The 14,781-nt window shown below is 41.8% G+C and overlaps 1 long non-coding RNA gene across 1 annotated transcript; it reads right to left on the reverse strand.

The window, feature by feature from the left end:
- Positions 1 to 3,439: 3,439 nt before the first annotated feature.
- On the reverse strand, positions 3,440 to 6,075 carry LOC135289999 (uncharacterized). The gene is made up of 3 exons (XR_010352762.1): positions 5,923 to 6,075; positions 3,760 to 3,837; positions 3,440 to 3,572 (listed from the first exon to the last, which is right to left on the reverse strand). It is a non-coding gene; the product is annotated as an uncharacterized LOC135289999 (long non-coding RNA).
- Positions 6,076 to 14,781: the final 8,706 nt, after the last annotated feature.

Genomic DNA, 14,781 nt, shown 5'->3' on the forward strand with positions numbered 1-14,781 from the left:
AAATGCATCATTTGGAATCAATCACGCTCCTAAGTAAAGCTGACACTTTTCTTAGGACATTTAAGTGACTCTCAGTGCTACTTCAATTGACTTGGTCTTAAAATCATAGAATCACAGAATTGTTTATGTTGGAAAGCATCTTTTAAGATCCATGAATCCAACCTTTAACCCAGAACTTCCAAGTAATTACTAAACCGTGTCCCCAAGTACACATTTTTTAAATCCATCCAAGGGTAGTGACTCAGCCACTTTCCTGGACAGCCTGTTCCAATCCTCGATAATGATTTGGTGAAGAAATTTTTCCTAATATCCAATCAAAACCTTCTCTGGTGCAACTTGAGACAATTCCCGTTTTCCTGTCACTTATTACTTGGGAGAAGAGACTGATCCCCATCTGGCTACAGCCTCATTCCAGGGAGTTGTAAAGAGCAATAAGGGCTCCTCTGTGCCTCCTTTTCTCCAGGCTAAATAACAGCTATTCTGCACAAGACTTGTGTCTCTGAGTCTTCACTAGCTCTGTTGCTCTTCTCCAGACATACTCCAGCACTTCAAAATATTTCTTCTAGTGAGGGACCCAAAACTGGACACAGCACTCAAGGAGTGGCCTCAGCAGTGTTGAGCACAGGGGGCCACTCGCTGCCCTGGTCCTGATGGCCAATACTATTTCTGATACAAGCCAGGCCTTCGTGGCCACCTGGGCACACTCTGGCTCATGTTCAGCTGGTTGTCAATCAGCACTCACAGGTTCTTTCTGCTGAAAAAAATACTGATGCTAATATTGAGGCCTGGGGAGCACCCCTGCTGTCTGGCCATCAGCTGGATGTGACACCTTTCACCTCTCTGGGCCCGTCCACCCAGCTGCTGACCAGTGCACCTGTCTAAGCCTTGAGCAGCCAGCCTCTCCAGGACAATGCCATGGGAAAGAGTCAAAGGATTTACTAAAGTCCAGGTGGACAACACCCTTTCCCTCACCCAATAAGCAGGTCACCTTGTCATAGAAGGAGAACATTTTGATCAAGCAGGACCTGCCTTCAAGAACCCACGCTGGCTGGGCTAATCCCCTGCTTGTCCTGCATGTGCTGTGTGATGGCACCCAAGCTTCCACAACCTTTGCCGGCACCAAGGCCAGGCTGACAGGCCTGTAGTTTTCCAACTTTTCCTTCCTGCCCTTCTGTAAATGGATGCCACACTAGCAAACTCCAGCCTTCTGGGACCTCCCTGCTTAACCAGGACTGCTGGTAAATGAAAAGCAGCTTGTTGAGCTCCTCCAAAACCTCCTGAACTGTTTCCTTTACACTGTGCTGTATTTCCAGAAGACTACTAAATTGAAGGCCACCACAAGAGCAAGAGCCAGCGATTGTGAAGCTTCTCCCAGCTTCTTAAAGAATATCTTATATGACTCTTCATCCTGGTTGGGTGATGTATAACAGTCTCCTATTATGATATCTGCCTGTTTCTCTGATTTTTATTCATAAACACTCCACCTTTTCAACACCATTGTTAAGCTCAGACTGTAAAACTTCTCCAAACAAATAGGGGCCCCATGCTTTTCTCTAGTGAGCCTGGTTTTATCCTTTGTCTCCCTCAAACCTAGTTTAATGCAATTTTGACCAGCCCTGCTATCTCCTGCGCAACAATTCTTAAAGGCAGGTGTACTCTATATGTTAACAGCAGGCCTGGTGTTGTCTAAACCAACTCACAATCAAAAAACTGTGAATTTTGGCAGTGAAATCAGGTTTGGAGCCAAGTATTGAACAGCAGGGTCATCCTCTTCCCTCCCTCATCATTCCCTGGAACTGCAAGGATAAGAGGAAAACACTACTTGTGGGTCTGATCCTTTGTCCAGTCATCACAAGGCAATGAAGTCTCTCTTGATTGACCTCAGATTTCTTGCTGCCACATCCTCATCTACTTAAAAAGAACAGTAATGGTCAATAATTTGAGGGCTGTAACAGGACAGGACTATTTCTGCTTCTCTTCAAATCTATCCCAAGTTCCAGGGAGGCAGCAGACCTCCCTAAGAAGAGGGTCCAGTTTGCATATTGGGTTTTCTGCTTCCTTCAGAAGGGAGTCTCCTACAACAATGACCTGTCGTTTTTTCTTTATGGAATCGGTTTTGATCTGGGGTGTGGGCCAAATTAACCTTGGCAATAAATCCATGCTAGATGAACCATCATCTCTTTTGTTTGGTTCCACAGACCAATTCATGTTAACCTTTGCTTTGTTGAGCAAACAGAATTAATTATATTCAAACCTCATAGGATGAGTTAGTTAAGGAGAGAAAGCATTGAAAAGGCTTAAAACCCAGTTCATTAACCTGCTTTGTCACTCTAACCCAGCTATTCTTTATAGCCCAGGATAGCTGAGAGTCCCCATCCCAAGCATCTCTGTGCTCAAAACTGTACAGAAACAGAGGGAAAGATCCTTGCCCCAGAACAGAAAATCTCAAGCAGGAATTTCAACTGAATTGAAAAAAACCACGCTCTTTCATACTTAAGGGTTACTCCAGCCTGTCAGAATCTGTCTGAAGGCTGGTGACAGGAGCACCTGGTTGTGAAACACCTGCTGAGGTGGAGCCTTGTCTGTATGAGAGCATTAACATCAAGTCCATTTAGAGAATAACTTAGATATGGAAAAAATAAGAGCAGAGCAGAAATCAACGCCTTTCTCTTTCAGTGTGTCATGCCAACAACATTCATTTCAGCCCACTGGTTTATGCCTCCCATCACATCTCTGTTCCATCAGTCATATACATGGCATGGATCCCACCAGTGCTGTGACACCATGACAGCTCTTCACACTGGTCAGCTTTAGTCCTCACTCCCCTTGCTCCTCTCCAGTGTGGAAGCAAAATACAAATATTCCTCCCTCAAAATACAACTGCTGGCATGCTCAGGCAGACCAAAGCAAGGCCCAAGAGCTCAAAGTCTCTTAAATTCTGGGCTCCCAAGTAGCGCAAGGAGCATCTTAATCTTTATGAGAATCTGGACTTGCACCACTCACCCAAAATGTTTCCTCAGCAGGTCTGGACATCACACTTGTCTCTGCTGAGCCCCAGCCAGCCCTCCAGCTACAACCCAGACACATATTTTGAGGCTAGCATTTGTACAAAGGTGTCTATGCAGCTTAGGAACAATTTGTATCCAGATTATTACAAAACATTCCCAAAGCTTCATACAAATGAATTAAAGGTTCTTCCTCATCTGAGCTCAACTACAGCCGTTGGGCTTTAATATCCAACATTTAAGCACCAGGTGAATTCACAACCCTTTTCACAACATACTGTCACAAAACCCAGACATTAAGGCTTTGGCTGTGTTTGGACCCCCCATGATTGGAACTTCATCATGTCAGCCTTAGAGGCCACTGAGGAAGCCTGCAAGTCCAGAGGCTGCTGGCTCAGGAAGTCTACAAGTAAGACTGAGACAAGACATTTCCTTCTCCTCACAGCATGTTCTCTGCTACCTCCATGTGAGCTGAGAAATGTGAGGAATCAGCTCATGCCAACTTCAGCTCTCCTGCTCTTGATTTCTTCCCACCTGCCTCCTGCATTCTGTTTTTCCTCAAATCATCTGTGGAAATTAGAGACCAAGCTTAATTCCTAGAGAAGAAACAGATTAGAGAAGATGTTTTGGAGTCTCCCTCACTGAAGATATGCAAGAAAAACCTGGACACAATCCTGTGCTGTGTGCTCTAGGAAGACCCTGCTTGAGCAGAGAGGTTTGACCAGATCCCACCAGTGGTCCTTTCCAATCTTACCCATTCTGTGATCTTGGGATTCTGTAAACCAGCTGCTATTCTGGGGAGTACAACGTGAGCGTCCTTCCTGCAGCTTCCCTGGGACAATAACGAGAACAGGCAGCTTAGGAGCTCTGGCAGGGTAAGGATTGCCTCCAGAGGCAAGAAAGTCAGCATGCCCCCAGAATACAGTAAAGAACATGAAGACTTCACTGAATAATGTGATAAAGAGAATCCAAAGAGGACAGGGCAAAGTGCTGAGTAGTTGGTCATTACCTTGATTAGTTTGAACACTGAGCAAGGTAGGTCCCAGGAAAGAAATAGTTAGAGGCTGTTACTCACCTGAAGTGAATTAATTGAAATTATTTAAAGAATTCAAGGGAATTCAAGAATTTAAAGAATTCAAGTTAACCCAAAATGACATTGAAAATGTTCCTCTCTTCCCAAAATTCACCTACAGAAATTTGACAATTCCTGATCTATCTACATATAAACTTTCTAGAAAAACAAAGACTCATAATAAATATTGCTTCTGTCAATACTGAATTTGTATTTCAACAAATGTATTATCAAGCAATTCAATATCCATGTCGTCTGCTTGAGCCAGGCCTTTAGGACTGACACAGGAGCCTTGCTAGTTTATGACTTGAAGGTTGAAATTAAAAATTACGAGAATAGTCTATATTTTTCCAGATGTAAGCAGGGCTACTCAAGCACACAGTAAAAGGGCTTTTGCCATTTAGATCAGATTTACAGTCTTTAAGACTTCATGCTTTGTGTTCTTCCTACAGTAAACCTCATCTTGACAAAAAAGGATTTTTAAACCAGTGAGTGCCAAGCCAATGATTTCCTCTGTGTGGAGCTACATAAACAAGATGTATGGAATGATGGGACAGAGTTTGGTATCTTGAGACTGTCTGAGCACTGCTATTTGATTGTTTTTAACCTTTTGAGCTTTTATGTTTGTCCAGTGACAAATAGTTGCCTGTCAATTTTTTTGGCTTTTAGATCAAAATGCCAAGTAAACATCTTTTTTTTGATAGAATACATTTAGAGATGAACATAGATTGTTCTGCTTTTTCATTATTTGTCTTTTATGATCTGCAGCCTTAAGAAAATAATCCTCTCCACACTTGAATCTCAGACCTGGCTTTTCTCCTGTTTACAGTTTGGTTAAATAGTTAACTGAGCACTGAAAAAGACAAAGAACAAGGTGGAAAGGGAAAATAAGCAGTAATCACAACTCTTCCTTTCTGACATCCCGTAACCCATAATTCAATAGCAATGAAAAATAGAAATGATGCAATTTTTAGGAAATCTGTCGAGGTAGCTGGAAAACAAGGCCTACTTCCTGTGTGACCTTTGCCAGTTATTTAGGGCCATGTTCAGGCCATGCACCAGAAGGGCCTAAAATTAAGCAGCATCAACCTATGTCCAAGCAGTCCAAGCCACTGTTGTGTACCAAGAAAGGGAAGAAGCAGTCACATCACCTGGGTCAGGCACCTGGACCACAATGAGGAGCAATGGGGCACTGAACCCACACTGGCACTGTGATTTCTCCTGGGGACTCCAGGCACCAGCTGAGGTGTAGCAATGACAACGTGACACCTTCTTTCCTTCAACACAGACAAAACACCTTTCCCTATCTCACTTAGGTATTGTAAAAATTAACGTTCTGATGGTTTGGTGACTGGGTGCCAGTGACAAAGGTCAGGTAAACACTTGGGCTGTAAGCTGAGGCAGTGTCTTTCATTAGACCAACTGCAAGAGATAAGGACCTGTACAGATAGCAGGCCATGGCACCATAAAGATTCCAGTGCCTTCCATACTCAGTTTGTTTCCATGTTCAGGAGTGGAATCGCAGAGACTCGTAGATAGTGAGGAAGTGGCAAACAAAACAAAATGTATGTTTTGCCAAACGTTTTCCATCTTGTAGCCCCTGCTTCTTGTGAAAACAATCTAAAATCTAAGTTTAAACTAAATTTCTCAAGGGAAGGGGGCACTTATCCATCTCAGTCCTGCCAGTGAGATGCCAACACCTGTAATGGATGCCTGGAACAGAGCAAAGGCATTCCAGATACTCCAGCAAACACACTGGCTTTATCTGGGGCCCAGTGCAGATGTCTGTACAGAAACACACGTAGTATGAGGAACAAACAAGAGGAACTAGAGATTTGCACATGCCTGGGTGGATATGATATCACTGGGATCATGGAGAAAAGGTAGCATGGCTCCAATGACTGGAGCACTGCAACGAATAAGTTTTAGGAAAGACAGGTAGGGACATGAGAAGAGTGTGTAGCCCTCTATGTCAATCACCAGCTGAAGAATATGGAACTCTGCCTGGAGAAGGACAAAAAGCCAACCAAGACCTTGTGGGTCAAGTTAAAGGGAGGGCAGTAGGGGAGATGTCATAGTGGGGGTCTGCTACAAGCCACCCAGTCAGGAGGATGGTGTGGATGAAATCCTCTATAGGCAGCTAGGAGCAGCCTCACACCTTTTCCCTCTCTCCGATTGTGTCCATTACTCTTTGTCCTATCCTTACAGTTCCTGCAAAGTGTTTCTTAACCTCAGCAGCTCTGGAAAAGAAAACCAGCAACAAGTCTTCTCCATTAGGTCCAAGTCCAGAGCTCTCTGGAGAGCTCACCAGATGGAGCTGGATCATACTGCTTGTTAGCTGGATCATTTAGTTATTAGCAATTGCTCACACTTTAGTCTTAGGCTGCTTTTTAGCTGTGTGCAGCAGCAGTAAAGAGTCCCTTTGTGCACCAAATCAACTCTATGACACATTTAAATGCTATTTTTGTTGATGTAGAGCCAGAGTGATTACCTACATAATATTCAGATTTCTCTTAAGTTCTTTACCTTACTCTCCAAATCACGTCAGAAGAGAGCTGCTCAGCCAGCTTTCCTTGCATGGCCACTGAAAAACAGCAGCATGTCTAGGATAAAATCCACCCACTGACTGCAGGGGTTTTCTTCAATTTGTCCATTGCAACCCTTTCCCACAAAAACTGTAACAACCAATTCTGCCTCCTTAAAAATGTAATAGTGGCTGGTGTATCCAGTGGAAACATTAGCCAGGAAAGAGCCCCAGGGGAGCATTAACCCATCCTTCCTCAGACCCAGCTGTGCTGGCTGGTACCTGCAAGCTCCCTGTCACACAGTGGGGAGCAGCTGCATTCCTCCATCAGCCACACCATTCCTGGTCCTGCCCTGTGCTGCTGAGCATCTGTCTGCAGGCATTTTACTCCTTGTGATTTTTCTGTGATAGCAGTTTTCTCTTAAGCTCTCATCTGAAATGCTGTGCCTCTCCCAGGGTCAAAATTATGTCACCATCATGCAGGATTTTGTCTGGCTGGAAAGCCTGAGATGCCCAGCATCAATCAAACAGTTGTGCCAGGCACTGTAACAGGAAACAAATCCTTGCCCTGATGAGGAGTCTGTTTGAATGCACAAGATAGGCAAAGGGATAAATGCAACAAGGTAAAATCAACATTCCCAGATTCTACAGCAAGGCACCAGCAAGCCAGCATCAGAGCCAGTCTTCTTTTTAGATTAACACCTGACCCCCTGGACCAGCCAACAACAGTTCATAGCCTGACATGGGAAAGCTACTTTGGATCCCAAATAAGTCTTGCAAGAATGACCTGACAAGAACTACAGAATACCAACAGAAGACATTTTTATGGAGGCATTTGTTTACTTTAATTGAGCAAACGGTTTAATTAGATTTTTCTCACACACCAGATAATCAACATTTCGCTCTGTCCTGTTCTGTATCTTGTGAATGATTCTTAGATGTGGTTTCCCCAAAGTCATTCCTTAAATTGGAATGATTAAATACAGCCAGCATATTTTTGCTCATAGTAAATGTCAAACTAAAGGCAAAAATAAAAATAAAATTATAATGTCATTTTGTGCTGGCTGCAAATTCAACCAGTTGGAATAATCTCAATGCCCATGAATATGACCATTTTTCTCTTCAGGCAGTCAAGGCAGATGTCTTCGTCTGCTTTTTTTGTGAGCACAGAGGCAGAGGAACCTTGACAGTGCTGCACACCATGGCTCCTAAAGCCTACAACCTCTTCCATCGTGAGTCGTGGAGCACAGTGCTGTAAGTCCCTCGGGATACATCACTGATCAGAAAGATCAAATTGTACATAGCAGAACAAAATGAAAGAGATGTAATTCACTTCAAGCGCAGCCTTGGCTCCCTGCACTTCCTCCCTTTGGGCCTCATTGAGCCTTAGGGAGAAAGGAATGAGGAAGCAAGTAGAGCAATTGCTGAGAGATAAAAGCATCGAGGCCAAAAATTAGGGAACAATTCAGACCTACAGAGATGGCAGGCTTTTTCCCTTCATTGAATCAGGCCCTTCAGGATCACTTAGGAGGATAAGTAATCTCTGTTTGCAGTTGCCACTTCACAGCACTGAAAGGGAGAGGGAAACAGTGACTGTTTTCTCTGAGATACGCTCAGCCCTACATGACAATATCAGATCCTGTGTGCAAGCAGTGAGACTGGGACAGCAACATGTGCAGATGAACAAGAGGAAATCTCCCTCATGGGGCAGCTTGGGCACCCAGTAGTTTAATTTGCCTTCTTTACCTACAGAATTCAAGGAAGAACCAGTAACCCTTCACTAATCACCTCCTTCCCCCATTCACATGGATTTGGATGCAGTCTTCTGGCAATAATGCAAGTTAATCAGCAACTCTCCAATGAACCAGAATCCATGGAAAAGGCTATGTTAGTGTCAGATTTTCTGGAAGCTAGCTTTTGATATTTCCTCTAACCCAAAAATTTAATGACAAATTACTTCTTTTACATCAGCCTCATGTTTGGTGGTGCTAGCTGGCTGTGCAAGGCAGAGACAGATGTTTTTTTTTTTATTATCTTGCCAGTACAAATTGACTCCCAGTCTGGCATTAAGAAAGTTGGGCAGAGGCTTTTAGCCATCAGATCACTTCTCAGAGACTGGATATGGCAGCAGTATGCAAACAGTGCGTGCAAAATCCTTGGAAACAAACCAGTTTTATGAATGGCTAAGTTGCAAGATTCAGAGAAGAACTTCTAAGTCCTATAATTCTTATGTTATATTAACACTGGAAGATTATAAATAACCTGCAATAGTTGTTTGGGACTGTTTATCATATTGGTGGGGGGGCCACAAAATAGTATCTCACTAACAATATGTACAGTAATCCTGACTTAGTTGTTCTCAAAATTTAGTGTCATTTTAGCTGCTTCCAAGATATATGTTTGCTTTTAATCTTTAGCAAAGGTTATGGAGAGCTAAAATGGGGAACCCAAATGCCGCACAGATGGTGTGGGACATGAACCCTCTTTTTAGGTTTCTTGTAGCTGAAACATAGTGTGGGCTGAAATTAAAAAGAATAATACTGGAATAACCACCCACCCAATATAAAAGAGACCTGACAATGAATACCTGAAAGTTTGTTTGTTTGAGATTTGATTTCATAAATATATCAGTTGGTGTAAGGACAGCACTTCCACCTAAAGGCTTTCTCTCAGATACTTGGCCCATCATAACTGCAACCATCATTTCTATTGCAATAAGAGAGGTGGCTCTGATCATTAGAACATTTCACATTTTGCATGCTGAGTAGGGTTTTTAGCCAGCAAAAGTCACACTTTTCTTTGTAAGTCTTTCAAATATGTGTTCTTTTTATTTTAAACAAATTTATTCTTCCTATCAGCTCCTTGATATTCAGAGACAGTTTAAGGCAGGACACTTCAAGACAGGTCAAAATCTGAACTTTTCCAGTGACATTTAAATCTTAACTATAAAATTATTTCCATTTTTCAGATGCTCTCAGCAATTCAACTCACATTCAACTCATATTTCTCTCAGTACCTACTATATCATTGCATTATTTAAAGTACAAATGGTTCCCCATGTTACAAATCAGTAGCCCAGCAACATACCTTGTTTCACCGATGAAATTAGATATTTTTGACACCAACACTGACTGACAGCTAGCAGACAGTAATCTATCATGGAAGCAGTAGCAAAAAGAACTCAGCCCAAAATGCACGTGTGTAGCCATCATCTTGTGTCAGTAAAACAAGTCAGTTTTACTCCATGGGAAAGCACAGACTCCCTACAGTATCCCTTATCCTTCAGGCAGAATTGTCAGCATCTTCCTCTCCTGAGAGTTCCCATCACTATATCATTTAAACACCAGGAACAACAATGCTAGGGAGCAATGGAGCTACACATAAAATAAGGCACATTTCTTTAAAAAATATCAAATAGTCATCTACCTCAAAGGTTACAAAATTTTTTATTTCCATGAAATAAAGGTCCCTTTCTTTGAAGACAGCCTAATGAAGACCTCAGCTCAATATGCAGCTACAGGAAAGAAAAAAAAAATTATTAAAAGAAACATTGACTAAACATTGCAAGCTTGTGGAATAGCATAAAGAGTACTGGAAGACACACAATGCATAATAAACCAATTGCTTAGCCATTCCTGGAACAGGGTATGCAGCATTTGTTACAGCACTTCAAAAGAGAACTCTGGAATTGTAGGGATCAAAGGAGGATAGCAAAATACAGATTTGATAAAGACAAGGATTACTTATCTTTAGGAGGGTAAATCAGAGGAGGACACGAGAAAAGTACAAAGTAATGAATAGTCTGCAAAAAGTAGACAAAGAATTTCTGTTTTTACCAGAGCTACATTTATGCTAGAACAGTTCAGAAAAGTAGTCCAATATCTGCTGAAGCCCTAAAATGAGCTATGGCTCTCTACTTCATTGGCTTTTGGCCTGTGAATGTGGGTAGATAGATACCCATGCACCTCAGAAATGAAAGACAACTCAAAACCAGAACATATTATTTCATGAATAAGAGCATTCAAATGACAACAACCAGCACAGAAATAATCTGGGATTATATAGCAACCTCTGCTCCAAGCTTCAGGCCAACCTCTGTTCGTGAGGAGTCAGGATGAAAATGAAATGCTGCAAGATTATTCTGTGCCATTCTGTACCATTGTTAGACATCATATACAAGCATTGTTCTTTTGTTCATTAAAAAAGGCAGAACTGCAAGGTGCAGCCCCACGGCCATTGCGGTGTGCGTGGCTTCCCTCCTTGCTCAAGAGCATCCTTCCTCAGAGCTGGGTGCTCCACCACACAGGTGAGCATGTGTCCCCCTTCCCAGGAACTGATTTCATGGTTCAGAAAAATCCCATCACCTCTCAGTGGGGGAAAGCCTCCTGCAATTTCCCATTTTGTTGGACAGAAAGGAGAGGTTCCTCAGAAGCCAATGCAGAGCAAAAACCCAAATCCAGAGCTGTGAATTGTTCCCTGGAGGTGGTTCTTTTAACTCCAGGGGCATCTTAAGGAGATTTATCTGAGAAGCTGGATGCTACAACGGTGGTAAGAATCCACTCAATCTCTGAGCACTGTAACCATGCCCAGGGTAAATATTTATTTTATAATTTTCTAAAAACCTTCATAAGAAGTTCTAGTTACCTTTGTACCTGAAATTGAGAATTTCAATCTGTAATTTGATAACAACTTTAAAAGCAGTACAATAAAGCTTTTACTTCAAAAAAGAAGTTTAGGCAATGATTAACAGGATTAATCCCACCAACATAAAACTAAACAGCAGCAAGCAGCATGCTATAAAGCCCTGTAGATGAACCCTCTTGAACAAAAATAAATGAACTGAAAATAAACTTCCATGATTTAATTCTTCCCTTTTTTACAAATGTATAATACAGAAGTAACTCAAATCAAGCCTGCAGAATAATTCAGGAGTTGAATAACCAGAGATCAAACCACAGACCACAACAATGTATGCAGAATTAAAACCAGAGCTAACATAATGGCAAAGTCACAAAACCAAAAGTGGACAAGTGATGGATAAATCTTTTGCATATATTTTTAGATAGCAAATACTAATGGAGCAGAGGAATACCACTTACAGAACTGCAGACTTCTGTCTCTCCACAAAAGACTTTATGGATTCATATGTGTTTTACGGATTTCCCCCATAACATTCATTTATTCTCTCTCTATTAAAAATCTCCAGTAAACAATATCCCCTGAGCTGATGAGAACAACCTGAAAGAAGCATATTGTCACAGATGACAGTGAGACAGAATTGATCTAGACAGATTTATTCCCAGGTTTAGCAAGAAATTCACAATTACTGCAAAAAGAAAGGAGAGAAAAATTACTTTTGCTTGGGGCATTTAATGGCTGCTGCACTATCCCTTGCCTTTTAATCACTTGCTGCAGTGAAGCAACAATCAATACAGTGTAAAAGAGATCACAAGAGGAGCTGAACCAGGTCTCACTAGAATCAGTGTTTGGAAAAAACTTCCCCAGGGGAAGTTCTCTGAGAGCCAGAGTACAGAACCTGCAGCTCAAGAGCTGAGACCAAGGTGACTTTGGGCCCCAGTACTCTCCCCTTAAGACTGCTTCAGAGGACTGAGACTGATGCTAGGGGAATTCATCCCAGTCAGGACAACATCCCCAGGCCAGTGCAGTAGCAGGATGCTGCAAGGCTTCCTCCAGCCTTGCTCCTTTGCATTGCTTCCCTGACTGTTCTCCCTGCACTGGGCCCCACAGAAAGTGCTCAGAGGACAGCAGTGGTTCCATGGTGCTTCCACAGAAGGGAAGGAGAGAGACCAAAGCTGAGGCATCTGAGAATGTGCTGCTGGGTGTCAGGCTAGGAACAGCAGAGGCAGAGCAGACACAGAAGGCTTCACACTCTCCCAAGAGAGTAAAGAGTTATAGGATGGAAGAGAACTGATCCAGGACCACAGCATTACTCCAGAGGACCTTCAGCCATTATTTCTTTCCCATGGGATCTCTGTATAACCTAGTCACAATAATTTTGTACCTGTGCCTCATTTCTACAATAACTATACTACTACATCACAAATTTCAGAGTGGAGGCATGGGAGAGGGGCTGACCACTAACCGTCCCAAATTGTGAGCTCCTAGGATTGTAATGCAAGAAGAGTCTCAATGAAAATTGCAAGTCAAACATATTTGAAATTTTATCTTTATTATTTTATTGCAAATAATTTTTTTTTTAATAAGACTTTTTTTCCCTACAGTTGTGTCACTAGACAAAACTAAAGTATGTACTCTGGCTTCTCTCCAGGGCTGATTACAAACCTGGATTTGCAATATAATTAAAAAATGAAATAATTACAAGGCTTAAACATGAAGAAAGGATTTTTAATGTTCCACACCCAGCTTTGCTCCTGATCCGTCAGTGACCTCAGGCAACAAACCAAAACCTGCTTAAACTCCATGGAAGCTTCACATCTGGAGGCATCAATTCAGTAGAAGTGTTCTTGTAAAGTCAGACTAAAGGTCCATCTAATCCAATGTTGTTCTTGAAAGCATGGTTGGACACCCAGGTGAAAGATGTTAGAACCCAGGAAGAATGTAAATTACATTTTGTTCTGTAAAGCTCAGTCTCTGCCTGCCTATGGTTCATGAACTTGCTCAGCAATGGAACTATCTTTGCATGTAATAACCCTCCATGCATCTTTCTTTCATAAATGTAGCTAATTATTTCAAAGCCTATGTAAACATTTGGCTCCCACAACCTCTTCTACCATTAAGCTTTTTAGGTGCTGCTAAAACAGAAGCCAATTCATAATTTTGATTACCCACATTGTCCAGTCTCTGCTTATTTTCCCATTCTAGGCTATGGTTTTAGTGATTGGAATACCAAAAATGCATTTTGTCCTCATGAAGCTGCCTACACCACACCGAATATTTTACTCTCTATTCCTCTCCTAAATATTTATAACATACATCTTTGGTTTCTAGTTAACATTAAGTTTATTTTTTTTCATAGAGCTCTTGGGTTTTTTTTCTCCCAAGTTCTTGATTATAATCCCAAGTTTTCATTCCTGATGAGCAATATCTACTCCACAGCCTGCTCTTCATAAGTTTTTCTCCGTATGTGTTACTTTATATTTGTTCTTTCTTGTTCAGTACCATGGGAGTTTTCCTAAATTCTTTATAAGGAGCTTTCATTTTACAGCATTCAATAGTTTGGTATCATGAACAAACTTTGTCATCTTACTATTTACATCCTTTCCTAAACCAGCTGTGAAGATACTGAACTGTGCATGCTGACTGAGAATGTCTGTGGGACACCAGTGGGGCTTTCCACCATTGACAAAACTGACAGCTTAATCCTTCCCTTTTTTCTTGTGCCTTTTAACCACTCTTTCATCTATGCAAGAACCTTTCCTTTTATCCTTTTGCAGCTCAGTTTCTTTAAAAGTCTTTGATGAGAAACCTTGTCAAGGGCCTTCTAGAAACCCAAGTATTGCCTGGATCTCCCTTGTCTATGTGGTTATTGACTTCTTCAAAGGATAGATTTATGATGCACAACTCCATAAATGCCACAGAGACTCTTCCTCAATAGATCATATTTACCCACATGCCTGCTAATGTTACACTTTATTATAGTTTCTATCATCTTACCTAGTGTGGATGTTTGCTTTAACGGGCTGTAGTTTCCTGCGTCTTCCACTTTCCTTTCCACTGACACCACAATAGTTTTATGCCCAAGGTTTGGCTAATAACCAGTGACAAGATGCCAGACAGAGTCACGGAATCACAGAGTATCTCTGGTTGGAAGGGATCCATAAAGATCATCAAGTTCAACTCCCTGCTCTTTTTGGTACTTAGAGCAGAGCAGATATATCTGGCCCACTCATTTCAGGTACCAAATTTGATCTTAGCTCAGAAAAATCTTTAAAACCTCAAAATTCTATTGAGACTAAGGAATACCTAATGAATAAAAATATTCCTCACATTCAACTCATTTTATTTCACTTGTCTCAGTAAGACAAAGACCAAGCCATTTTATGAGGAAAATCAAAACATCATGGGAAGGAAATCCTATTTTGAGGAGCAAAATTCACATTGATTAATGCAAACCCAGTTTTTAATGTGCTGAGCTCAAGCAAGAGACTGCAAGCCAGAGCAGCCAGAGCATGGCAAGCTCCTCTTGTTGTCGTGGGGTC

The sequence above is a fragment of the Passer domesticus genome, chromosome 1 (assembly GCF_036417665.1).
Source record: "Passer domesticus isolate bPasDom1 chromosome 1, bPasDom1.hap1, whole genome shotgun sequence".
Lineage (NCBI taxonomy): Eukaryota > Metazoa > Chordata > Aves > Passeriformes > Passeridae > Passer > Passer domesticus.